General features: G+C 46.5%; 1 protein-coding gene across 2 annotated transcripts in view; it reads right to left on the bottom strand.

Moving 5' to 3' along the window:
• The window catches only part of SFMBT1 (Scm like with four mbt domains 1), a 72,806-nt gene extending 58,744 nt beyond the window's left edge, over positions 1–14,062 (bottom strand). The window contains exon 1 of one of the 2 annotated variants that reach the window (XM_082767798.1): positions 13,458–14,062. The gene's annotated coding sequence lies outside the window, so the exon portion shown is untranslated. Of the gene's footprint in view, positions 1–13,128; positions 13,174–13,457 lie in introns of those variants that run through there. The other variant, XM_082767797.1, reaches the window with a different exon arrangement.
• Positions 14,063–25,680: the final 11,618 nt, after the last annotated feature.

Genomic DNA, 25,680 nt, shown 5'->3' with positions numbered 1-25,680 from the left:
TTTTTCTTTTGCCAGCTCCCACCCACCTTTTCTTCCACACAGCTTCATCTCCTCCATCAAATCAGACACCATCCGTGTTTGGGAAATCAAACCAGCTGTGGTTCTGGAAGGACTGAAATCCAGAAGGACCGCATGCCAGCTTCAATCACTCAGGCACATCGTACGCACTCACTTCGACAGAGCTGCAGCGGGCAGGTCAGTGTGTGTACGAGGTGACCCCACTACACAGTATCGGAGTATTTTGACCCTAAAGGACAGCAGTGATAACAAAGCGCCTTACCTCAAGCCAGGGGATGCTTCACCAGCAAGCAAAGAACCAGGTGCTCTAACCCAGCATCTGCCATTTGTGTGAGAGCAAGCAGCGGATTAGTAGCAAAAAAGCACCACGGAGCAGGTGTATTTGCTCCTACACGGCATTGGCCTTTATCACGGAACTGAAGAGAGGTTCCCAGCCTAGTGTGGACCTCAGGCCGCACATCTTATCTAAGGTCTTAGGCACCAGTGCTGACAGGAGTTGGACTCCAAACGTTTTGACAATCAGGGTCCAAGCTACTAAATCCTAGGAAGTGAGCACTGCTGTAGATGAACCAAGAGAGAAGAAGCTGCCCCCGTGCTGCTTTTGGTCTCTCCTGCTGCCTGAAGCACTCGCCCTGTGCCTGGTAGGACAACTGCTGCTAGCGTGAGACAAAAGCAGGAGGAGTACTTCATTTTCTGCTTTCATTTTTTTCAAAGCAAAACTGGCAAGTTGGAGAGGCAAACTCTCCACAGAGCTGCCCATCAGAGCGATGTTTGTGTCACATCCCACTGCCACTCACACCAACAGACGTCACTCTTTTAGCATCTTCTTAAAAAGTGTTTCCCCTAGGAAACGAAATCAATAATCTTAAGCAACAGCAACTGCACACAGAAAGCAGCCTGCTTTAAGTGTAACACGAAAAAGCACTGTTCGTTTTGTTTTTAGCATTGTGTGTTTTAATTACACCCCTTCACCCTCCTTCATGCTTTTTAATTGAATTTTCCTTTATCTTTAGAAGGCTAACTGTATTCCTAAGAGGCTGTGGATGGCAGAGTTCAATCCTCTCGCCGCAGAGTCCTGAGCCCTCCCACTGCTTTCCAATTTGCTTTTTGTTTTAAAGGAGTTCCAGTTCAGTTTGGCAAATACATTTTTAGTGGAAATAAATGTGAATCCAGAGGAGGAATATTATAATGAGAACCCCCAAAACTCCTCTCTGCATCTGAAGGGATCCCAAAACCATCAATGAGCTCAAGGCTTAGAAAACTTCTGTTCCAGTGGTGTACGTTGACAGGACACGCTTACTTATAGTCTATCTGAAATTCCAGATTAGGTCACCTTACCTTGCTCTTTGCTCTGTGTGTAAGATCCAACAAACCTCCCTAAGACACGCTGGCTTCAAGGCAAGGCACAACCGCTGCATCACCAACACGCTCGCCTCCCTGACTGATGCCCTGACACCTTTCCAAATGCGACCAGAAAGCCCTTTTCCTGTCATCATTACCTACGCTGCAGATCTCAGCCACTACTTCAGTTCCACTGCCAGTACATCTCTTATCATCATGTCCAAACAGCAATAATAAGAGGCTAAAAGCACAGAAATACGGTTATTTCTCACCCTGTACAGACTGGATTTCTTAATACACTTCTGGTGTTAAAGCAGCAGCTGAGCCTCTTCTGTAAAGTGCGTAAATTAGGTTTCATAACAGGCTGAGAAAACATTTCAGAGCAACAAGGCTTTAAACGTGGCATTTTAAATCTAGAAAACTGAGAAAAACACACACACTTGACTGTGAAGCCAGCATAGGCGTTGCTGGATTTATTAATTCTGAGAAACTTCAAGCATCAACACAAGCAAGCCTCACAAAGTCCCCACATTTGATCCTGGAACATCTTTAACCAACCACCATCTTCAAACCTTCTGACCGGTCCCCAGAATGCCGCCTGTTTCCACTACAGCTCATGAACTGTTTCTGCTTTGTGCACTGAAATGCTCTTTTCACTGGCTAAAGCTCCCTTTGGCTCACCACGAAGACTGTACCAACCTTTGGACTTCCAAACTGCGGTGGCAGAAGGCAGCTCTCCCCTTTCTCCTTTGCTGCCACACAGGACGGAGGGCATTATGAGCTGTGCTCAGTGATGGAATTCTCCCTCTCCAGGCAACACCACAAAACCATGGCCTTGCCTTTTGTTACTGCGCATTAACCTATATGCTTCCTTCCCGCTCCTCCCTTTAAAAAGAACTGAAAGCTTAAAAAAAAAAAAAAGACAACAGCTTTCAACACTATACATTTCAAATCACAACAGGCCTGAAGGCCTAAGAACAGTGACAGCACAGGGTCTTAGTGGATATCTCACAGGAACTGATGATGTTGTTATTACTCCAGCATCAGGAGTGATGCAATTACACGAAAATCTGTTCTCATTTTAAGACTTCTTTTGCACTTCTGTTCATACAGAGAGATAAACAAGTCCGAAGCCTAAGGGCTCAAAAGACAGAGAGCAACTAAAAAAGATTCCTCTATTTTTAGGGGTATGATTTTGAAGCTTGATCCTGATGACACTGGAATGTTTACAGTCACAAAATGTGTTTTAAAATCGAAACAATTTTTTTCATTTCATTATTTTTGCAGCCTCCTCCTCCTAAACTTCAGTGGATTCTTTTCGGGCATCACTCTGCTGGCACATGCAATGTTATTTCTGTTATTAAATTTAAATACCAAAGAGGTATCAGACTTTCATTCAAATTCAATTTCTACTTTGGAATCATTAGACATGATTATTAAACCAGAAAATCTTCATCTCACAGTAGGATGTAATAAAAAGTGTCTCAGAAAAAACAAACGACACCCTCTTCCTGAAAATGCCACCTGAAGATGTCCTTTCCTGAAGTCTCCTCAACATGTCCTGAAGTCTCCTGGATGTATCTCCTGGATATGCACGCTTCGGATCACAGTATATTCCCATGTGACAGGGTTTAACTGCAAAATCCATGTTCGCCTGTGCAAACCATGGAGGTGCCAGACGCAGGGAGCTCCCCAAGACACTGCCAAAGTGATCTTGTCCCCCACCGCAGGAACATCTGCCTGCTCTCTGCCCAACCCCAGCAGTCACTGCAGACTTACTCACACCACCACGTGCAGCTCGGTGGCAGCCTGGCGTACATAGCTCAAGTAACAGTGTTTAAAAACACTTCACAACCTGAGAAATTCACAATGAGATTTTCTTAATGAGGACAGGATCAGTGTTAAGTTCAATACCACATGCTGTACAGCAGATCTAGGCACAGATACCTCCTTTTATGACTGTGAGAAGTAAAGGTTTCATTAAGGACAAGCATTAAGGCCAAAACCAAACTCAATGGTCACCTCAGGTGAGAAAGTGATCTGAACTACAACAGGAACACTGAAGAAGTGGTATCAGCATTTCTGCTTTGTACATCCTCCGCTACCAAAATGAAAACTTTCTGAAATTAAAAAAAAAAAAGAGTTGTACACTGCAATTGCTAAAACTTGGAACCTTAAGAGCTTTCTGCATACAATTTTTTTCAGTATTAACATTGCTATAAGCACTGAATTTAGTTTTACAAGATTTTATTTCTCCTCCTCCCCTGCAAAATACACATGTGAATGGCCAAAGATTAACAGGGAAAGAAGCTGTGGCCAAATAAACCCAAAGGCCAGCTCCTCACACCCATCTTCCCACAGCTCCTGACATCTGCTTCCCATGCCGGTGTCCAGAAATACCTACCCAAAGCAGTGGATAAAAAATCCATCAGAACCGTGGCACCCTGAGCTCCCATTCCCTGCCTTTGACACGAGTTAAGGAAAGCAAACGCTTTGCCCCAAACCTGGGGCCCACAGTCACAGCACGGTCTTTCAAGAACCTGCTCCTGTCCACAGAGACTTCTATCATTTTGAAGCATTTTCTGGAAGATCGCCTTTTATTTTAACTTCAGGAATGAAGATGGGAGGTAATGCCAGAAATCCAAGTCATTTTTCACAATGCAGGGAGGCCTAGTGAGTTTATCCTGAGTTCTCTTCCTGCGATGCGAAGAAGTGCAGAAATAAGAAGTTTCACATATGAAGTGGAGTTTTAAGACAACAAAGAACTGTGTAAGCAATGAAAAATAAATGTTGATTGCTAAGAACTGGAGAAGTATAGTTGAAGATGAAATTCAAGATACAATAATAATGCATGGAGAAAGAAATAACCTTGCCTATAGATTGAGATCTACATTAGCAACTGCAACTCAGGATTTTCAATTGTTGTGAGTAATTCCCTCAGAACATCAGTTCCATGGTCATTAAGAACCCCAATTAATGGAGAAGAAACCAGAAAACCTCGTGTTACAATTCTGGAAACCCCCAGCACACCTGTACCCCGACAGAGCACATAGTCCTGGTGCCAAACAGCCACAGCACGACTAGAAGATGCACAAAGAAAAGGATCAGAGGCTTGCAGCACTAAGATATTAACCGAGATCTGTGTGCAGTTTGGTTTTACAGCTATGCCAGACAATACCCACAGCCTGAAAGAGAGGTCCTGCCCAGTCCAGCACTACGCACGCACAAGCCGTGAATAGGCTTCGATGCCTTCTGCACAATAAAACCATTTCCTTCTTCAGGCTCAACAAAGCGCCTACGGAAGGGTACAATAGAGCCCTGTAAAATCATAACTACTATAAAAAAGAATAAGGAAAGGTTATTCACTATTTCTCCTACCACAAGAACCAGAAAACAAACTGCAGCACCTTGTCACGCTGTACATCATTAAACTGCAGACTCATAACCACAGGAAGCTGTGGATTCGGAAAGGATTAGACCAACTGACAGCGAGCAGGTCAAACCGCTGGTTCCTACACAGCTCCACGCCCACGTCACCAGCTGCACGAAGGACCCTTCACTGCTTCTCATCCTCATTTCAGAAGGTTTCTGAGGTGAGACACGGGGCTTGGTGGCCTACTGATCTGACACGCTGCGGCAATTGAACGTAAAAGTTCATCGCAACTTCAGCTAGACTTGAAGGCACCCATCCTCCCACAGCACAGAGAGCCTCCTCAGCCCCCTCCGACAGCTAGCAAGCTGCTGTTTTGCTTTCAAGCCCTACTACTCAGGCAGGACCTCGGGAGGGTTAGTAATTTTAATACAGTAAAGTGGATTTGGCTGAGCAGTTTGTCAGAAATCAAGTTTTTGCCTTGTGGTAAGAGATCTCTCTCTTTTGAGCAGAAAATAAAGAATTCATACACCACCAGCCTTTGAAACCCAAAATACACTGCTAGTTTCCAAGAGTCTCCCAGGCTGGCCACGGCAACCAGCACAACGCAGCTGTATGAAAAGACACCTACTTAGAAACATCAGTGCTGCTCGTTTTCCATGAAGGTGCCTCCAGCAGTTGAAAGGCAGTTGTTACATTAATTGCTTTATCTTATATATCATTCACATCCCTGTCTAAGAATGATCAAGACTGACAAAGCATGTTTTGATGCCACCATCTGCGTAACAGCACAAAAGAAAGGCATTTCTGAAGCACGAACTGCTTTAAATACAAGCCTATGAAACTATGCAATGCTGCAATTTCTCAAGAACCTAAAAATTGTTCCCAGTAAGATTCAACCACTGTTCGGAAACAAAGTCGAAATGCAAAAGATTAAGCCTGAATACTTGAATAAAATTCTCAATTTCCTATAAAAAAGGTAATTTCTGTATTTCTTCCTGGATAATACTAAGAGTTATAATTTAAGTCAAGATGCATTTAGATGGAAATTGGACAACAATTAGTAACAAAAACTGTGCTTTTATTTTACTTAACTAAGTAACATTCACCCCTTAGAAACAGATACAAAGAAAACAGTATTTTGGTTTTCCATTTAAGACAGATAAAGATTTAAATCAAGAAATAGCAACTGCAATTAAAAAAAGTTGATTTTTTTTCTTGTCACCTTGTCCTTTCAGTTATTATGTTCCCATCTCCGTTCCGTACCCAGGCTGGAGGAATTAAAGGCAATCCTCCCTGTTTTTTCAGTTTCCAATCATTGTCTCTTACTTAAAGAAGCTGAACTGGTTGAGAAAACAAAGCCAAACGAACCAACTGTTGGCCATAACCCCTTTACACTTGCAGCTAGGCTGGAATTATCTAGAATTGGCTTCTTTTCACAGTAAATGTTGGATTCAAGTACTCAGCCAAGCCACTTCCCAAAAAACACTGGTTTTCATTAAGAGGAGTGAGAAATACATGCTCCAGTTTGCACAAGAGTAAGTTCAAAGAGTAACAGTTGGCCACAACAGCAGTGGGAATTCAGAGTTAAGTTCTTCCCCCCCCCCCCCCAAACCTCTGCAAGAAGTTTGACAAATAACTGAAGCCATAACACGATCACCCCAGAACCTCTCAGCCGCTGGACTGAGAAGCCGAGCTGTTAACTTGATCAAGTCTTGTTTTGCAAATACAGGGGAGAAAACTTCCCAGAAAGCAGGGGAGATTTTCATACGCCTGTGCCCATGGTCACGTTCATTTACAAGAGCTGATTAGTTCTGTTCAGTTGGCCAATTAGTGCCATATATGTAATGCTTCTGACTGATCCTGCACTTTCGTTATTTCTTAGGGCCATTAGTTTAACTCTCACAGTAATACTTTAAACAGCAACGAGCAGAATTAATCCTGGAATAAACCACTGCCTTCTTCAGTAAGCTCTCTTTTAGGATGTGCGTTATGTGAGTGATGCGAGAGCTCTGCTGGCCCAGCTGCAGGAGAGCACCCCATGCCTGCCCCCTGCCCGCCTGCCAGGCGTTTTCCACCTGCCTGTTTCTTTACGAATTGTGTCGGACAGATCTCGTCGTTTCTATTAAAACACCACTAGGTTGGTTTACTACTTAACACGTGATCTGGGGAGTAGTTGGAACTAGACACAGGGAAAAAAATAAATACTAATCCACATGAGAGAAAGCCTGTCTGTGTGTATCATCGAGCTCCAATGGCATTTTTAATCCCACCTGGCACCTCTGCAGCTTTTGCAGCACCACCTCCTCACTCTTAGGGCAATGTCAATGGGCACAGGGGCCAGCAGTGGCCTCCCATCATGAAAATATGCCTTGACAGGAGAGAAAGACACTTAGAAATAAACCACCCTAGTTTCAGACAAGACTTTACAGTGTTCTGTAACTTGAAATTCCTTAGATTTAAGATATATTTTATGATTTCAAGATGATTTTTTTCTTTTTACACCAGAGGCCACAGCTCCCCATGCATTGAGCAGACAACAAACAAGAGCAGCACGTGCGTGCACGTTATCACAGTTCCCAAGGAGCCAGGGATTCCTAGAAGTATTTCATTCAGTCCAGCTACAGACAGAAAAAAAAAATCCCAAAGAAACGGTAAAATCTTACATTTAGACACATTCTCAGCATTCAAGAGACCAAAAAACAGGAAGCAAATGCCAGGGCATCACCTACTGCAGTACGGAGAGGCGAGACACCCACGGGGCTCACAGAGCCATTTGTAATAAATGCGCACACCAGCATTAGAGGGGAAGTGCATTCACTTCCTGACTTGATCGGCTTCTTCTGGAAACAATGACAAACCTGAAGGTGCTATTTATGGCTTTCTCTCACCCATCCCCAGAAGAAATAGAGACTACAGCCTCTAAATACATCAAGATGGAGTTCATCTTCTCCGATTCACTTGATATCTACTTCAATATCACAGCTCCAGTCCTTTACATCCTTGAAAAAGATTAAGTGACAAACAGTGAAACCCTGCAGGGTTCCCCCCCACCACCATTACTTTCATCCAATGACCCAATTCCGCAAGACAGAGAACCTCTCGAGGTATGCTGAGGGCCCTCGACTTCAATCAGCCAAAATGGGAGAGGAGGTCACTCAGCCCTGCACAGAATTTATTCTTTAAATAATAATAATAATAATAAAAAATCCAAGACACATCTCCTCTACCTCTCCTCAGTACTCGCAGAGAATCTCAAAGCTGGCTGAATAGCTACATCATTTTTAAATAGCATCAAATTCCACTAGTCTCCTTCCCAACTCATCTGTTTGAAGAAAGAGATCATTTCTGTAGCGAGGAGTGTCCTCGAGTGTAACAGCAAATAAACCACTGTAAATGAAGTGCCACAGCAGTGTAAACATTGACCTTGAAAAACAGCAAGCTGCTCCTCGCGGCGACTCTCGGGACAATAATCCCATTTAAAGTGTCCACATAATCTCAAGAAACTGTTCTGATTAACTCCATAACTAGCAACTCACCTGACCCGTAAGCATCCGCAACTGGGTCCAGTTGCCAACTGTTAATGGGTGAAAAATGCCCAAGCAAACCATGCCGGGCTCCCACCCCTGTTAAGGGAGGGAAAACCTAGCAGTCAAGAGCTGTTTACCAGCAGTCATCTGTGCAGCAAGATGTTACTGCCATTTAAGACTGTTCTGGATTATAAAAAAAGAGAACCTGGAAGAGCAGAAATGCATCCCCAGAAGAGACAACAGTTTTACTGCAAACACAAAAACCTCTTACTCCGGGTTTTAACACTACTGTTTACCTGGTTTCCCCAGGAAACAAGCCTTGTCATTTGAAGTGCCTGCATGTACCATTTTCTACCTACCCTCTCATGGCTCTTCATCAAAATCAGTAAACTAAATATGACAGAGGGGCAGGGGTTTCAGTGAGATTGAAGTCCTGCGAGTGTTGTACCAGAATGATTATTTTCAGAAGAAAAAGAAACGCTATACATCACAGTCTCCAGTGAAAGAAAGATGAATCCAGACACTGCTGAGAATCCCGACGAATTAAGAAAGGATAAAGAGAATGGGGAAACAGAAGAAGAAAGAGTCTTTGGGAGCAGAGCTTCGTTAGTCCTGTGGCTCATGGGCCACGTTTGTTTGCACAGTTCCCAGCAAAATGCTCCTCGCTGGTGTGCGGGGTGATAACGCAGCAGTGTCCCAGCACATGGAGCAGGGAGCTCCCCCAACTCTCACCGCTTTCCGTCTTCAGCGTGGTTTTAAAGCATTCACCCAGGACTCTGTAAACTACGAAGCAGCTTTGTGCTAGTTAAAATACACTAACTGCCCAGAGAGGTGGAAAGTTATCTGGAGAGTCCCAGCTCATACACAGCCTATCTTGTTCCAGCCTCAACTGATGCCCTCCCTTCCCATAGGGAGCACTGAAAATACTCAGGCAACTGACTGCCCTAAGATTTGCCCTAGTAATAACGCGGGGTAGAATTCTTGTTGCAGTTCTTCAATCCTACAGGCGAGCTCTCTGTAAGTACACTTCGGAAATACAATCTCACCCTAAGGTATGAGGTTATTAAAAATATATATAATAATAATAATAAAGACCTCTCCTGTCATCACCACCAAACCATAATGGTTGTCAGCAAGTCCAAGAAAAAGCAGGAAAAATCAGAATGGATACAGAGGTAACCGTGTATGTGTCTTAATGGGCGTTGAGTCTTTCTTTTTTTTTTTTTTCTTTTTTTTTTTTTTCCCAAAAAGTATTCTGTTCTCTAGGAAGCAAGACCATTTTAAAATCAAATGAGCAATAAGTAACATCTTAATGCTTCTTTCACAGGCTTTATCCATATAAAGAAAATTGACCAGTGGAAAGAATTATTGATTAAAGTTCATCAAAATATATAATTACATGAAAAATGCCATTACACTAATGAGTTTTTTTAATGTAAAAAGGTATTAATATATAATTAGAATAAAATTTTACTTTCATTTTCAATTTTTGCTACATTTAGAGAATGCAAACTGCTGCATTTCCCTTTCAGGATCTTGCATATTAACACAACATTCCCCTTCAGCACAATTTCAGCAAGCATTTGTATAAAAACAACAACAAAAAAATCAACTCTCCCCCTTCACCCCCTCTTACTCCATCTTCTGACTTTTCAAACAGGACAACAATCTTGGGGAAAAAAAAAAAAAAAAAAAAAAAAAACTTTAGAGGGAAACAACACCCACCTCAAATCTAAACCTATGACCCCAAAACTGAACACCATGTCCCAAAGGCAGCAGGAAATGGGCACGAAGCCAACTCCACTACCAGCGGCAATGCATCACCGCGCGAAGCTGCCAAGGCAGAGGCGACACACTCTGCCTGCTGAACATCGAGCGGGGTGCCTCTGATGGACACCGCCAAAGAGAGGTGCTGTAGTTCCAGAGAGCATTTGTAACTACGTAGGCTACGTGGTTTTCAGTCGCTGATCAATCCACAAGAAGCAGGACTGGGTATTTAAAAGGTCAAGAAACCAAATCCCGAGACTATTCTGTAATGCCAGGACTACCACGTTAACACAGGGACAAGGTGTGTAGTACAAAACCTGTGCTTTCAGGTATTGAAAGCTCTCTCCCCAGAACATCCCTCACTAAATACCTCCCAGGTTTCAATTTGTCCTGCACTTAAAAGGCGCGTTAGTGAATTTAGCAGGAGTCAGTTCGCTGTCAATGTGTTCGTGTAATTAAGCTGCCAGGTGTCTGAAGTGCACCACTCGAACACAATTACTGAAGTCCGGCCAGCATGAAGTGACTGCGCTGATGTCTGCAGCACCATGCCATGGCCAGACCTTGCAAAAGGAAGCATGGTAATGATCTTCGAGTGACTTGCTAAAATAAATAGAGTGCATTCAAAAAGTACATACGACAAAAGGTTAGCTCTGGAGCTGTCACAGGTCTGCCGTGGAACAACGCCCACAGAAAAACCCTTACATAAGGTAGAACCTGGTACCGAAACATGCTATGGCACAGATGTTTTTGCAGTATTCCTTAACATCTTCGCCACAAGACAGTGGAAGAGGTTCAGAATTTAAAGATCCCAGCACGCAAACCGTGTGAGTCTTACACTTGACCCACCTTTCTCTCTCCCACAGCAATTGCTCAGGAAATTTCCCAGGTAAAAGAATCAGGTAAGTTAATTCCATACTAGCAAATTAATAGTGGAGGGGAAAAAAACTGCAAAGGAAAAGCCGTGCAGATCAATAATCGCTACGGTCTGCCACTGTGCCTCAGCTACCTATCTCGTGCTGCCGCCTCCCGTGGATAATGTGTGTGCCAGCTTTGACCCAAGGGGCTGCCCAATTCTCCCAAAGCAAGCGCCCAGCCGAAAAGGGAGGCAGACATGAGCCAAGCCGTTCTCCCAACTCTTCCATGTTCAGCCTTAAGTACTACTGACAAAAAGGGTAAAGTGAGGTCTCTTGGTTTTGTTCAGTTGTCTGGCTTGCCCAGCTACTGTTTTCCCATTACTAATGGTTGTGGGAAGAACCAGATTTCATTCTCTTCAGCCTTCAATCACAGCAACAATTTGCAAAGCAAAAGTAAAAGAGGAAATGGCTGAACTGAAGGCAGGAAGCCCACTAAGTCTTCTTCCTACAGATGATCCTTTAGATAGATAGATGCCTTCTTACTCTTTTTTTAATTGTAAAATCCATGCTTGCAATAACCACCACACAGGAAACCCACGTTCTTCCACAGTTGGCTGATATACTTTTGTCGTATCATTGATTTACTCGGCCCTGAAAGCTGGCTGTTTTGAAGCAGTAATCACAGACCTTATCCAGCACAGGACTCTGTCCTGCTGGGTGCTGCAAGTTACAGCCCCCGCTCCAGCACCACCATGTTCATTCCCCACTGACAACTTTTTTCCTCTTACAGATCAGATCTTTCTGATCAGTCCACATCTGCTGTGACCCCTGAGTTGCAAAACGCGGGTATTTCTGAAGTTACAAGAGAGGTGCTCCGTTTCTCCAGCATGACTTTTGCCCGGCGGACCTTCCCTTCTGCCCACCGGGAAGGTTTTCTCCGGTAACCTCCCGGGCTGCTGACAGCAGCCAGCTCATGAGCAGGAGGGAGCGGCGAGGAGCCAGCCAGGTAGGTGGGCAGGCAGGCAGGTAGGCCTTCTTGCTTCGAAACCTCTCCCGCCCCGATTCTACCGTGGGAGCGGGTAAAGCCGTCAGGCGTAAAGGTTACCGCGCAAAGCCATTTTATAACGGCAACAAGTTTCTGCGAGGAGCTCTAATTGCTCTGCTAACGCACACGTGCGTGCCCGTGAACCAGGCGGCGCTGGCCTATTTCCGAAGGAGCGAGAGGGCCTGGCAGCACCCTAACGGGGAGCGGAGTTGGGAATTCACCGCCCGCTGCCCGCGGCGTTTTCCTTCTCCTTTCATTCTCTCCACCGCGCCCGGGGGGGGGAGGGAGAAGCCTCGGTGACAAGTTTGCAGGAGCCGCGGACGGAAACTTGCCGGGTGCCGCCGGGCGGGCATCCCGCCGCCGCCCAGCGCCGCTCCCGCCCCGGGAGCCCCCGGCCGGCCCCGGGACCTCGGCGGTCGCCCCGGCGGCGTCGCCGGCGGCCGCCCCTCAGGTGCGGCGGCGGCGGGCAGCGGCTCCGCGGGAGACAAAGGCTGCGGGGCCGGCCGAGGAGCCGCCGGGCGCGGCGCGCACACAATGCCGGCCCCGCGGCAGCGCAGGCGCTGCGGGAGAGCCGCGGGTGCGGTGCGGGGGCGGCGCCCGCCCCCCCCTCCGCCCTGCCCGGCCCGGCCCGGCCCGGCCCGGCCCGAGCGAGCGCTGCGCGGCCGCCGGACGGGGAGCGGGGAGCGAGGAGCGGAGCCGCGGGCGGGACGCGCCGAGCGGGGCAGGGCAGGGCAGGGCAGGGCGCGGGGCGGTGCGGGCGGTGCGGGGTTTGAAGGTCCCCTCCCACCGCCATTTTGGGAGGGGGGAGCTCGCCCCCCCAAGCCGGGGCCGCCAAGTTCCCGCGGGGCCGCCCGGGAGGGCAACTTCGGGCCGGGCGCGCCGCGGGCCCCCGCGGGAGCGCGCAGAGTTGCGCGCGGGCACTTGCGCGGCGGGGAGGCGGCCCCGCGCATCGCGCCCCGGCGCGCTCCCGCCTGCCTCTTCCCCCCTCTTCCCCTCCTCCTCCTCCTCCTCCTCCTCCTCCTTCGCCGCCTTTTTTTTTTTTTTTCCTCTTTTTTTTTTTTTTTTTTTCTCTCCCCCTCCGCATCCAAACTTCGGGAGCCCGGAAAAACCCCGGGGGCCCCGCGCCCCGCCGGCAAAACGCCGCCAGCAGCTGCGCCCGGGCCCGCTCCGCCCGAGGCCGCCCTCCGCCGCCCCCCGCCTCACCTGCGGGGAGTTTTTCCAGCCCCCGCCGCTCCCCGGGCTCGGGCTCCCGGCGCTCCGCTCACCGCCTCATTCCAATATGGCACGGCCGGCACGGCGCATGCGCCCGCCGCTGCTCCCCCCGTTCCCCCCCCCCACCCCCCGCCGCCCCTCCGCCCTCCCCTCCCCTCCCGGCTTTTCGGGCGCTCCGGTCCCCGCCGGCCCCTCCCGCCCCCCCCCCCCCTCCTCCTCCCTTCTCCCGTCCCGCCGAGCCCCGCTCCCCGCCCGGCCCCGCGGGGCTCCCCGCCGGCCCCGCCCCCGCCGCGCCGCCCCGGGCTCCTGCCCCCGGCCACCTGCTCCCGCCGCGCCGGGGCCGGGCGAGGGCTCGGCCGCCGGTAGCGGGCCCCGCTCGGGGCAGGGGCGCAGCCCGGCGGCGGGCAGGGGCGCTCCGGGGATGCGCGGCGCCGGTTCCAGCTCCGGCCCGCCCCCGGCCGGGGCCCCCCTGCGGGGCCGAGCGGGCCTCGGCTCTCGCTGCCGGCGGAGCCCCGCTGCCCCCGCCGCCCGGCCGGGCGAAGCGAAGCGAAAGAAAAAGGAAGCGCCCTGCGTGTGCGGCGCCGCTCCGCCGGCCGGGAGCCGCGCAGCGGGCTGGAGACGGCGGGGGAAGGAGCGGCGGGGCCGAGCCCGGCGGCGGCGGGAGCGGAGAGGAGCGGAGCGGCGAAAGGGACGCGCCGCCGGCTCGGGCTGGGGGCCGCCCGCTGCGGGTGCCTCCCGGTGCGGGTGCCGTGCCCCGCACGGTGCCGGCCACCAGTTGCTGGCACCCCGGGCGGAGCGGAGCGGAGCGCGCAGGAGCTCGGCGCGGCCCCGCCGCCGCCGTCCGGCCCCAACGCGCCGCTCCCCGCCCGGCAGCGGAGCAGCGGAGCAACGGAGCCCCGGCCCCGGGCCGTCCGCTAGAGGGGGGCCTCGCCGTGCCGCCGGAGGGAGCCCGGCTCCCGGCCCCGCCGAGCCGCGCCGGGCAGGTGTGGCCCGCGCCGCGCCCGGGGAGCGGGGTAGCGGGACGGGTGCGGGGAAGCGCCGCGAAGTTCCCGGCCCCCGGAGCGCTCCGGTGATCCCGGGGAGGAGGCTGCGGTGCGCGCCCCGGGGGAGGTGAAGGGCTGCCGAGAGGAGCGGGCAGCGTGGGCAGGGCACGGCCGCGGGGCTCAGCCGCTGCCCGCCGCCGCTCCGTGCCGCCTGCTGCTGCCGGCCCCGGGAGCGCTCACGACCTCCTCCGGCCGGCCAGCCCCGGCTTGGTGCAGCTCGGCGTCCTTCGGAAAAACCGGGAGGAGGTGGAAAGGCACGGCGGGAGCTGGGAGCAGCCTCCGGGGGTGAGCGGAGCCCCGACCCGCTCGCAGCCCGCGGCGCGCTCCGCGGGAGCCCCTGGGGCAGGGGCAGGGCCAGCGCTCGGCGCCCAGCGCCGTGTCCCTGCCCCCCCCCCCCCCGGCCGCCTTCATCTGCAGGGCTTTGCTGGCAGCCGCTCTTGGGACGATCGAGGAAGTTTCTAATTTCCACCCTAAATGTATTCGGTGCCGATTTATAGCCATTTGATCTTTACCGGTATTACCCTTCACATTACATGATAATTCCGTGCCTCTGATATTTACCTAAAATGTCCCTCTAAATAGCAATTAGATCATCATCCCTCAACCTTTCGGCTGTGTTTTTAATCTTCTCTCTAAATACGTTTTCCATTCTTCCAGTGTCCTCTATACCTTCTGCCCTGCGTGCACTGCTCTAAACAAGGTCTTAACAACTGCCTCGCACAGTGATATTAATACCTCGCCGTCTACTGAAAACACCTCACTCGATGCATCCCGGAATACATTAGCATTTTTAAGACCGCATTACAGTGGCATCTTAGTTATCCTACAACCAATAACATACCCGCACTCCTCTCCTCGTGTAATCTCACAGTTGATGAACCTCCAAGCATACTCGCAGTTATTCTAATTAATCTTTAAGTGCATGACTTCTTGCTATTATATTCCATCCCATTTCTGGTTCTCCACGCAATAGATTATCTTCAGCAATTGTGCTAGCACTGTTTAAGATGATGCCATGCCTTAAAAACTGGCATCCTTAAAAACTGTTTTAAGCTTGTTTAGCATCAGCCTCCTCAGAAGCCTCCCCTCTTCCCCTGCAGCTCACTCACTCTCTGTGCAACCCATCCACACCTTTTGCCATGTCAGAAATGCAGAAGTGCCCCCAGCAGCCTGGTCCAAGCCTGCAGCAGACTCCCCAGCACACGTTACCCACGTTCCTGAGTATGCCCCATTCTTGAACCAACGCTACCTCTTTGGCAACAGGCGGATCTCCAAGAACCACCACGGTTCGGCTGTTTTCCCACAGCCTTTTCCTTTGCTTGGCATTTGCTTTGGTTTTCTGCAGACTGGGATACACCATTTCTACAACAAAGGTAAACCTGAACACTTCGTGCACTTCACACGTCTTCAAGGATCATCAGCTTCCTAATCACTAAAAATTTATTTTTCTTGTATTAAGTGGTTAAAGTGGTTAACGAGGGATTCTAAATTTTCTCTAAACCCTCAGTACCTGAGCCAGTAAAGTCACACACCTTGTTAGCAGCACACTGCCTTTTCCTACTGTTGTTTCCTAACATTAAAGGAAACCCTTTTTGACATAAAGTTTTCAATCTGTGTGAGCAACATTAGACTATCAGTATCAGGAGTGTCAGCCAGCTGCTGCCTAAGCAGGGGTTTCTGTTTCTGCTCTGTTCAGAGAAACATTCAGCTGGGTTTTGTTTTGATACATGAATTAGGACCACACTCCTAGAGACTGCAAGGGCCAAGAAGACCCTCTGACTACAATGAGCTATCTGAGTGTGCAGACAGCAGGCTCAAGCCGTACCTCCCAGCGCTAAGAATAGGACCACTGGGTTTTTGCAGTCCTGTGTCTGTACTCAAATGTATCCCAAACGTAGCTGAGCATTCCCATCCACTGAATGGGAACAATTCAGTTACAGGAACATCGTGAGTGTCTGCGAGAGCGAAACCCAGAGACAATTGTTTGCTATGTAAATTCATATTAGCTACAAGTCAGTTACAACTCTGTCTCTACCTGTAGTTTAATGGAAGATTTGCTCGGGTAAAGATTGTGAGACAGAGCCTACGTGAGTACGCACGTGAGTGCCATATGCTGGTCTTAGTGGAATTACTATTTGTATCTTAAAGGGGAAGGCAAAAGTGCTTCTGAAATCCTGGGTCCCCTCATGATCCTTGCCTGCATCGCCAGCCCTTAATGGGGTAAAAGTGTGTGTTTGGGAAGGAAACCAAATGCAGGGGCATACCAAGAGCCACAGGGCAAATCAGCACGGCCCAGGATGCCCAAAGGGGAGCTGAGGCAAAGCCCTGTTACCTGAGCCTTCTACTCCACACAGAGCTCGACACAATTGTTTGCGTTCATTATGTTTTCCCAAAGGGTAGGGACTTTTTCTGCAAATGCTGCTGAAGGTGTTTAGCTGTTAACTTAGAACTGCATGTCTTATTCCAAAATATACAGAACTTTACTGCCGTGCTAGAGAACAAAAATTGCCAAAGACTTTTTAATATTCATTGCTCTCCACTGTTCCCGTGGGCATCAACATACAGAGAGTACTTCTGGGGTAATAACCAGAGACATACGTTTCTGGAACTGAAGTATTTGCAGTTGCTATTTCTGTGGTCAATGAACCAGACAAATTCTAACCCAGAAGATAACCTTCTGTGGGTCACTGAGTGACATCCCTGGACTTCTGCTTTGCTCTTCCTGTTTTCAGACTTTATAGTCTGAAAATTATGTCGGTGTTAAAATTGGTGAGAGGCTCAGCTGACAGCCCTGTGACAGACAATCTGTTCGTCCCCAGAGGAACCATAGCACAGACGCAAGGGAAAAGCCACTGGGACTCCTCCGTTTGCTGTTGCAGAAGCATGCCGATGGCACACAGGGCTAAGTGCAACTCAGACTGTCCTCCTTCAGTGGCCTGGCAAAAGATGCTCCCGCAGTCAGCAGCAGGTACCAGATGTTCACAGCTTATGCTGTGGACACTGGGGATGTTAATGGTTATTGAGGCAGCATTTTCCTTTGCTTCAGATCTTCAAGACAGCTCTCTTTTAAAGGCATTTCATTGGCATGTAGATATGCCTGATCAGGTTCAATTGTAGGAAGGAAGAAGAAGCTGAGATCCAAGGCCTTTGATCTGTTCCTTTGCTTCCCCACCTAACTGCTTTCTGATGTAACAAACTCCAGACTCAGGACAACAAGGTTTCAGGGCACATGCAGCTCCCTTATCAGTCATTTTATATCAGCAGTAAAAAAGGCTACACGGTCTTTGGTCAGATGCCCACCTGGCAGCAGCAGAAAGCATCTGTAACCTGGTCCCTGCAGCACGGGACCCCACCTTCTACCTTCTCTCCAGTTCAGCTTCGAGGCATGCCCTTGTATGCTTGGCTGCTTTTTCCATCTATGTTTTTGCTTCCTTCTCATTTCATCTGACCTCTACACTCCCAATTTTAATTACTTCATATTAATATCCATTCCACCTCACTTGGGTTGTGCTTTTTTTTGTTTGTTTTAACACTACAGATCCATTTTCAATATGTCACGGAAAACAAGTTCCTGAAAGAAACCTGGCTGTTACCTGCCATGATGCTGCTCATTTTTCACATAAATAATTTTCCCTTCCCCTTTGTTTAGTCTATTTAGACTAGCTTGAATAATGGTAGAAAGCTTAACCCTTTACCCATAAAGGAAATAAGTCACTTAGGAAGTGATACAAGCCTAAAGCTGAGCCTTAAGAGAGTCCAGCGTGTCAGAACTGGAATCCTGCTCCTTTTTGAAGCCTCCCTGCACATGGCTGGAGATAAAAGCACGTAAGCTTTCACATAGCATAACAGCTATTCTGCAAAGGGGAATGCAAAAATATTCTTTCCATCCAGTCTACCAGCAGAAGCTATCTTTGGAAGGTTTATTACAATGCCAAAATGTTGCCCCTATTACAAGATACTCCCATAGGAAAGCAGTGCCATGCCATCTTGCATCTTCTCCCTGGTAAGGTCTCTCCTCATGCTTCCTCTGTTGGGTATGAGGATAGTTGCCACTTTTTCACAGTTTTTTCATAACTGAAGACTTTTCAGGTGTGGGATATGCTGTACAGGTCACAAAGGAGAAGGAAAAAGATCTTGGGCTAAAGCCTGGGAGCTTTAGGGAAAAGAAATTTTAGGTAACCTTGCAGATTTCCCCAAGCTACTTGCAGGCAGATGTGGCTGATAAACTTTCTCCAGGAAATTATTTCTAACTCCGCAGGTCTGTGATACCTGATAAAATACAAGAAGCTACAGCAAGCCCTATTCTTCCACTCTAGTTCCTTGCAGTCCCTTCTTGTTAATCTCCAGAATGCTAGCAGGCCTCCTCTCATCACCTGCTGCCTCTGGAAGCTCTCTGAGAGGGCACAAGTGAAACACACCATCAGGTAAAAAAAAAAAAAACAAAACAAAACTCAAAGCATTCCCAAAGAGATCCTAACACGGACCTAAAGAAAAGTCATCTCCTGCTCCGCATGTAACCCCAGACCGGGAGCACTTCCCCTGGCACTGAGGGGAATCCTGCTGCTGTAGGTTGTTCCAATCCCCAAGCCCTTGCAATGCTTACTGCACATTGCCGGTGCAGGACTGCTGCGCAGCTCCTGTGCAGGAGGAACCTCTTCCAGTCGCTTGCTTCACACATTGGCTGCGTGCCGACAAGCAGTCAGATTTGTTTCTGGTCAAAGGCAAAATATTCTTCTGCAATTTCAGCTGACGCTTTTGAAGTTGTACAAGTAAGGAGCTGGATGCATCACCCAAGTGCTGCACATGGACTGCTGCGCCAGTGCTGTTGCTGTATTAAGCTCTATAACAGTGCTGCCAATTATCTAATAGAAGTGTGAATTCCTACAAAACACTGAGCGACTGCAGTAGGAGATGCAAAGATGTTCTTGGACACAACAGCACAAACCGTGTACGTGCAGATTAGGGTTGGTGGCAGTGCCGTAAATTAAGCTAGTGTGAAGCATTAAAAACTGATGAAGAATAGCCACTGGCATCAGGCAGCTTCGTTTGACCACTCCATCAGTCATCCATAAGACATGGTTAAGGCTGTGCTGCTCTCGCACTAGAAGAAATGTACTCACATGAAACTAAAGTTCACGAGTGCTTAGGAAAATATTAGCTTTTTGCTGGAAGAATATTAAGTTGTGGAAAAGATTTGTTTCATTTTATCTGTGAAAGGGTAAAATGGTTTAAATAACCAGGTCAGGCTTCCTGGAGTGGCTGGATAGATTTAGATTCTAATATTACAATCAGATTGCATTTCTCTTTAAGTCCTTGAGTTTGCTTTCTTAATTTAATTACAAATTGATTATGCAGGGTGAGATTTCACCATGTGGTGTTCACTTTGGACTTCTACAAGGTTTATGACTCCTCCAATTTCTGTGAGGTGTTCAGTTATCATGTGATATTAGCACAAATGGAAGGATTGCATTCTCTGTCAGTGTTTACATTTCTTTTTTAACAGCACCAAGAGGATGAGAACATTCCAGAGGAGAAGGAGGAATTTCCTAACTCCTGGTACAATTTTTGTAGTAGTTACCTGGCAGGCAGCGTGCATCAATATTCAGATGTCATGTGCTTCTTTGTGTGCCTCACGTTTCTGCAGTGTGGGCCATCTCTGTATATACACCACCACAGCGGAAACAACATTGACTTCAAAGCAAGTAAAATCCAGGCCCTATAAGCTCAGACTAAAAAATGATATAGAAGAAAAGCAAGTATAGTCACAGAATAGAGAAAAGTGGAGTATATAAGTACTCAACACACAAGACACCGTAACAACTGGAATATGCACCTCTGTAGAAAAGCAGAGTCCTTCCATGTGACACTAACTTTGCTAGTTTATGGTTCTCCTAACATTTTTGAGCACTTTCCAGCTTCAACTACAAGTCAACTCATCTGCAAGATAGTTACCATTGACACCGAATACTGAAAATCCCTTTCCTTCAGTTGGTGCATACAATTGCTAAGATTAACTACAGGATACTGACTGCATTGTCGGTATTTTGCTGAATTTGAATATATAATCTTGCCAATGGTAATTAGCATTTGCAAGGAGACAGCGGAAACGTGTTTTTTTAAGAGATGTGAATGGAAAAAAGGGGCAGGCAACATGCTTTTTATAAGTACAGTTTAGATACCACAACAAGATTATGCAAAAGCAATACTGTCATTTACCTAAGAACAAATACCCAGTTTATTTGTTTCAATACAAGGGCAAATCAATTTTTCCCTCAGATTAGACGTTTATGTAGTTTTAGAAAATCCTGATCAGTCCTGCCCGAGCACAGAAGACCAGATTAAGAAAACAGATTATAAACAGCAGTAAAGCAGCACATCTAGTCTCATTATACAAGCCAAATGAAACAGAGAAATTAAACCAAGAGCGGGAAAACAACTAAGACTTAAAACTGTGCTGGGAATACTCCAAAGACTCATTACCAGATGAAAAAGTATGATTATCTTATTAGGCGTACTACCACCCATACAGAAGCTCTGATCAAAACAATAATTAAACCACCAATAACAATCTCTCTGCATCATTAAATACTTTTGTACAAATAAATTAACTCTGCCAGCCAGAAACATCAAATGGAGATAATTTACCTCAACCAACTAATAAGTCCAAATACTCAGAAAGCCTCTCACATTCTTACCTGGGAATCCACTATCATCCTTCTTCTTCAAAAAAAAAAAAAAAAAAAAAAAGCTTTTAAATAAATGATTGTGACAGCATCCCTATAAATTTCTGTATTTACACCGCCACTGATAAATCAATGAACCATGTGGCTTGAGATAACAACCTGTCCCTTTGCCAGTGGTGAAAACTGATTCTCTTCCAACTAGCACACGCAGCTGAGCAGGAATATTTATTTCTGAGCAAAGTAAATGGTCACTCAAGTGCAATTGTTGATATGCAGAATCTGGCAACAAATCAATAGTGACTTTAAATAACCAATTTATGCCATTACTTTTTAATACCTATGAATCTTGTTAAAATCCCATAGCATGCCGACATTGAAGCAGCAAAGGCTGCTTAATTTCTTTTGGTTTGTGGGTTTATCGAATTTGAGGTTTTAAGAATCCTGTTATTGGTGAGTGTCAGTTTCTAGCTTTTCTCTTTTATTGTCTTCCTTTGAAACATCTCTCGAGCTCTTATGTCTTCACTTCAATTTGATTTTTTGTCCTGAGACTGAGAAAGGTGCAGGTCCAAAGTTGGTATTTGTGTGTTTACCGCCTTGACTCTCCACAGGCAACCAGTACCAGTATTATTTGGGGTTTGAGGGGCATAGATTAAAGCAGATACATGGAGCCTTTATTTATGTTCCTTCAAGCAATCTAAACAAGTATATTAGATAATTTGCCAGACCACGCCAAACTGCATTCTTAAGATACATGAACAGCAGTGCTTACGTGTATATCATCTTGCAGCCCCATTAGCAAAAAATCTAAGATCTAAGCAAAATAACTCTGAGGTCAGAGTCAAAATTTAGGCACAGAAATAAAAAGCACAAACCAGGGGTTGAAATTCCTACCACGAATAAACTAACCTCTTCGGATGCACCTCTGAGAATGGGTCAGGGCTGAGATACAACAGCAGAGCAGCACTTGTAGGGAACCTCAGCTGCAGCACATGCTGTACCTGGTTAGGGGAAAACAGAGTAATACAGTTGCAGGTGCGTGTTACTCTGGATGCTTTTATTAGCAGAAAGCCCAAAAGAGTCTAAAATTACTGTCTTGAAGTGGATGAGAACTGGGAAACCTTATGTTAGCACAAGGGCTTCATACACACTTGTATGAAGACAAGTTTAGCCTGTTTATGGAAGTGAGGAGACAGCAAAACCCATTGGAAGTACTGTGGAGAGAGAGAACTTGGTTTCCTAGTGGGCTAGACTCTACACCTTCTTTGACTAGCTACTGTTTTAGCCATGGCTTGCAAATATATTAAGCAACTGAACAGGTTTATATGTTTATTTTCTATCTTAATTTAACTGGAAATTGTACAACAAATATAATTGTGCTGCCATAGGGAATAAACCTAAGACCTACAGGGAGCATCCCACAGTAGATGCAGTGATCAGTACAGCCTTACATCTGTGTTCTTTAAGAAACGCACCTAATTTCTGGAGTGTTTGTCAGATGTGTAGTACAGTGAGAATCAGATCTCATGCTTCTGGTGTAGCACAACTAGTGCTACAGAGTCAGAAAGCAGGCCCTTCTCTTGAAGTGTCATTGAACGATTTGGGGGCTTATTTTGTCATCTTGCATGCCATCCATTAGGAACCATCTCTGGAGAGGAGAGTGAACCAGGGCCAGCCTGATTCATTCTAACAAACCCAATATTCCTAAATCATGCTCTTTAGTTTCCCAAATTAACTTACCTCGTGGTTTCCTCTTTGTTCCTAGAAAGATATATTGTTTGTATTCAACCTGAAAATCTGCTGGCATTAGATATATTAGGATACCCACAGGTGGTTCTTTTGTCATCTTATCACTGCAGTGGGAAGTTAGCAAAATAAATCAATAAAAACAACGTCTTGGTTGATGCTTGGGGAAAACAATCTGTGGTTGAATATATAGCTCAGCAAAAGGCTGCCCCGTGAGCAGACAGCACTGGGTACTATGGCTTCCACTCACTGGAGATCTCAGATAAGGATTCTGGTTTTTATTCAGCTTTTTCCCACCACTCAGGTTTCTATCTTATTTTGCATCATTTAAAAAATATCAACAAAAACAAAAACCAACCAAACAAAAGAGCAACAACAACAACAACAACAAAAAACAAACACAGTTTCTTATCCTTTTTCAGATATGAACTCGACTGAGGGTTGTTTTTCCACAAGGTCATGTTTTTGTTCTCTGATTTGCACACAACATTTGCAGCAAGAGCCTAATATAAAGCTGGTTTTCAGTCAGCACTATCTGATGCGCTGTTTTCAAAGACTACATGCAAATAGTCAGTGCTGCCTTCTGCACTACCTCCATTTTCTTTTCTATTGAGACTGAACATGAAGAGCTGCAGTCTGTTTAGATGATCATGGTTGTTGTAACAGAAAACCAAAGCTATTTCCAAAAGTGGAATTTATTAGAATCAGTGTATTTTCTTCTGCTTACAATACAAAAAAGTCTGAGCATGTTGCATCCCTAGCTATTCTCCCAGATCTGGGAAGACATGAGAAGCAGAGTGGGTATGGAGAAGAAAAACTGTTGACCAGTAAATCCATTTAGAGTGAAGACTGCTGGAGTGAAGTGAAATGTAGTAGAAACAAGTAAAAATTTACCCTATAGCTGCATTTCTCAAGTTATTTTTCCCTAGGAATATGGTGGGATTACCAGGCTGAGGCAGAGGCAGCCAGCTCCTGCAGAGCGCAGCCGCTCTCAAACCACACTTGAATCCGGTACCCTGAGAAACACACAGCTCCAGGACACTCAGGGGAAGTTGTTGCTGTCCCTGCATGCATGAAAAGTGCTGCACAATGTGCCCTGCATAGACATACATCTACACCGCATAGACACATGTCTACATCTTTATCTTTGCACTCCAGACTTAGTGCCAGAGGAACGATACTCAACTGACCCAAGAAGGCACAAAGCAGTGTCTGTCAGGACCTAACTCTTTCCGTACCCTCAGAAGAAGGGTACTTTGTCCTACTTTCATTAAGTCAACATTGATTTTATAATTGAAGCCATTGATAAATGAAAACTGATAAAATATAATTGAAGCCATTTCATAACTGAAGCCACTGAAGGACATCTACTGGAAAGGACAGCCTTGGTTTCCTGTTCAGGGAAGGAAGATTGGTATTCTGTGTGCTGAAGATTTACTTGATAAACTCATGTTTATCCTTAATGTAGCATACAAGTGCATATCCAAAAAGTGAAATACATAAACAATAAACAAAGGCTGTTTCCTGTGGGCTGCAATACCTACTCTATGGAGTATTTTTCATCTTGTCAGTCAGATATAGGAGCTATTCCATAGAGGTAGTTGTATAACAGCGCAGGGCTTCCTGCTTTTCCAGGGTTCTCAGGTTTAAATTCCCCTCAATGTAGGTTCCCCCTGTTTTCCTATTACAAAAGTGAAGTTGTGTGCCTCACTGTCAGGGAGAGCATTTGCTAATTGTTTAAAATAAAACCAAAAAAAAAACCAAACCAGAGTGAATAAACATTTAGCTAAATAGCTAAAACATGCATAAGGTGCCCTACACAGTTTTCAATGCTATCAGCTGCAGCACAAGATGCTCGTATAGCAAGAACAGTCATGCCAGATGTTAGGCATGAACCCACTTGTTTCTACTGTACATCCACTGTGGCTGTGTTGTTTTAGCTCTGTGATGATTGCATAGAGACCCTGCTGAGGCACTACAAACCCCTCTATGCCCTAGCCTCATCAGAGACCTCTCCTGGACCAGAGCCTTGTGCTTTGTTTGCATTCAACGTAAACAGTTGGGAAGTCTTATGGTGGGACTAGGAGGCAAGACTTACTTGGTCACCTTATTTATGAGAAAGAGTCAATGCAATCAGCATTGTAAAACTAGGAAAAGATACACACACACATTTAAAACATTCACACTTTGCTGCAGCAAGAAAGAGCGTGCAAGATTTATTACAAAATAGCTGATTTAACAGATTTCGTTGCTGTTTTATGTCCGTTGTATAGTCTGATTTGATTTTATTTTGGTTCAAAAACCAGACAGCAGAGGGTGCCAAACCCCCAAGAGGGAGAGCACCCAGACCCACCGAGCTCTCATGCATCACCTCAATTCCCCCGTGTTGATAGCTGTACTCCAGCACGAGTGGTCAGGCCACATCGAGACACTTCAGAGCTGCATGTTCCATCTGCGCTGATAGCTGTACTGGAGTGTATTATCTCATTTGGTTGTGTCAGCACTTCCATTACAGTTTATAACCTCTTACTTCGTGGATCAATCTAGGCTATTGCAAGCCAAGTTATTTTCTCTCTGATGTGCAATTGGCACTCAATGTTATCTCAGGAATCTGAAGCCATGTTTTGTTATCAGGATGTTCCAGAGACGACTCACTAAATTAAAAGCAAGCTCTTGATCATACAGAGCTGGGCATAAACCCTCCCCCACCTTTAGCATGTGGTACAAATATGACAGAGCCATTGATGAACTAAATCTGTGTAACTTACATTCTTTGTATGTACAACATTGTTATGTATGCTGCTTGTACTTGGGACAAAGAAACATGAGATTAAAACATCAACAGCTCTGAAATCCCATTCTCATCCTACAGCAAATTATGAAATGAAGCAGTATTATATTGTCAGACATTTCTTCCTGTTCTAATAAAAAGATACACATTCTACATTTTCTGCAAACACTACTTATGGGAATGAAATGGAAATGGTTCCTTGAGTAGTAACTAGTTACAATAGCTTCTAAAAAAAGCCCACAAATTATTCTGATTGTATTTAGGAGCCAAATCCTGAAGCCTT

Source organism: Aythya marila (genome assembly GCF_965140915.1).
Source record: "Aythya marila genome assembly, chromosome: 10".
NCBI lineage: Eukaryota > Metazoa > Chordata > Aves > Anseriformes > Anatidae > Aythya > Aythya marila.
This window is presented reverse-complemented; position numbering and strand designations above follow the sequence as displayed.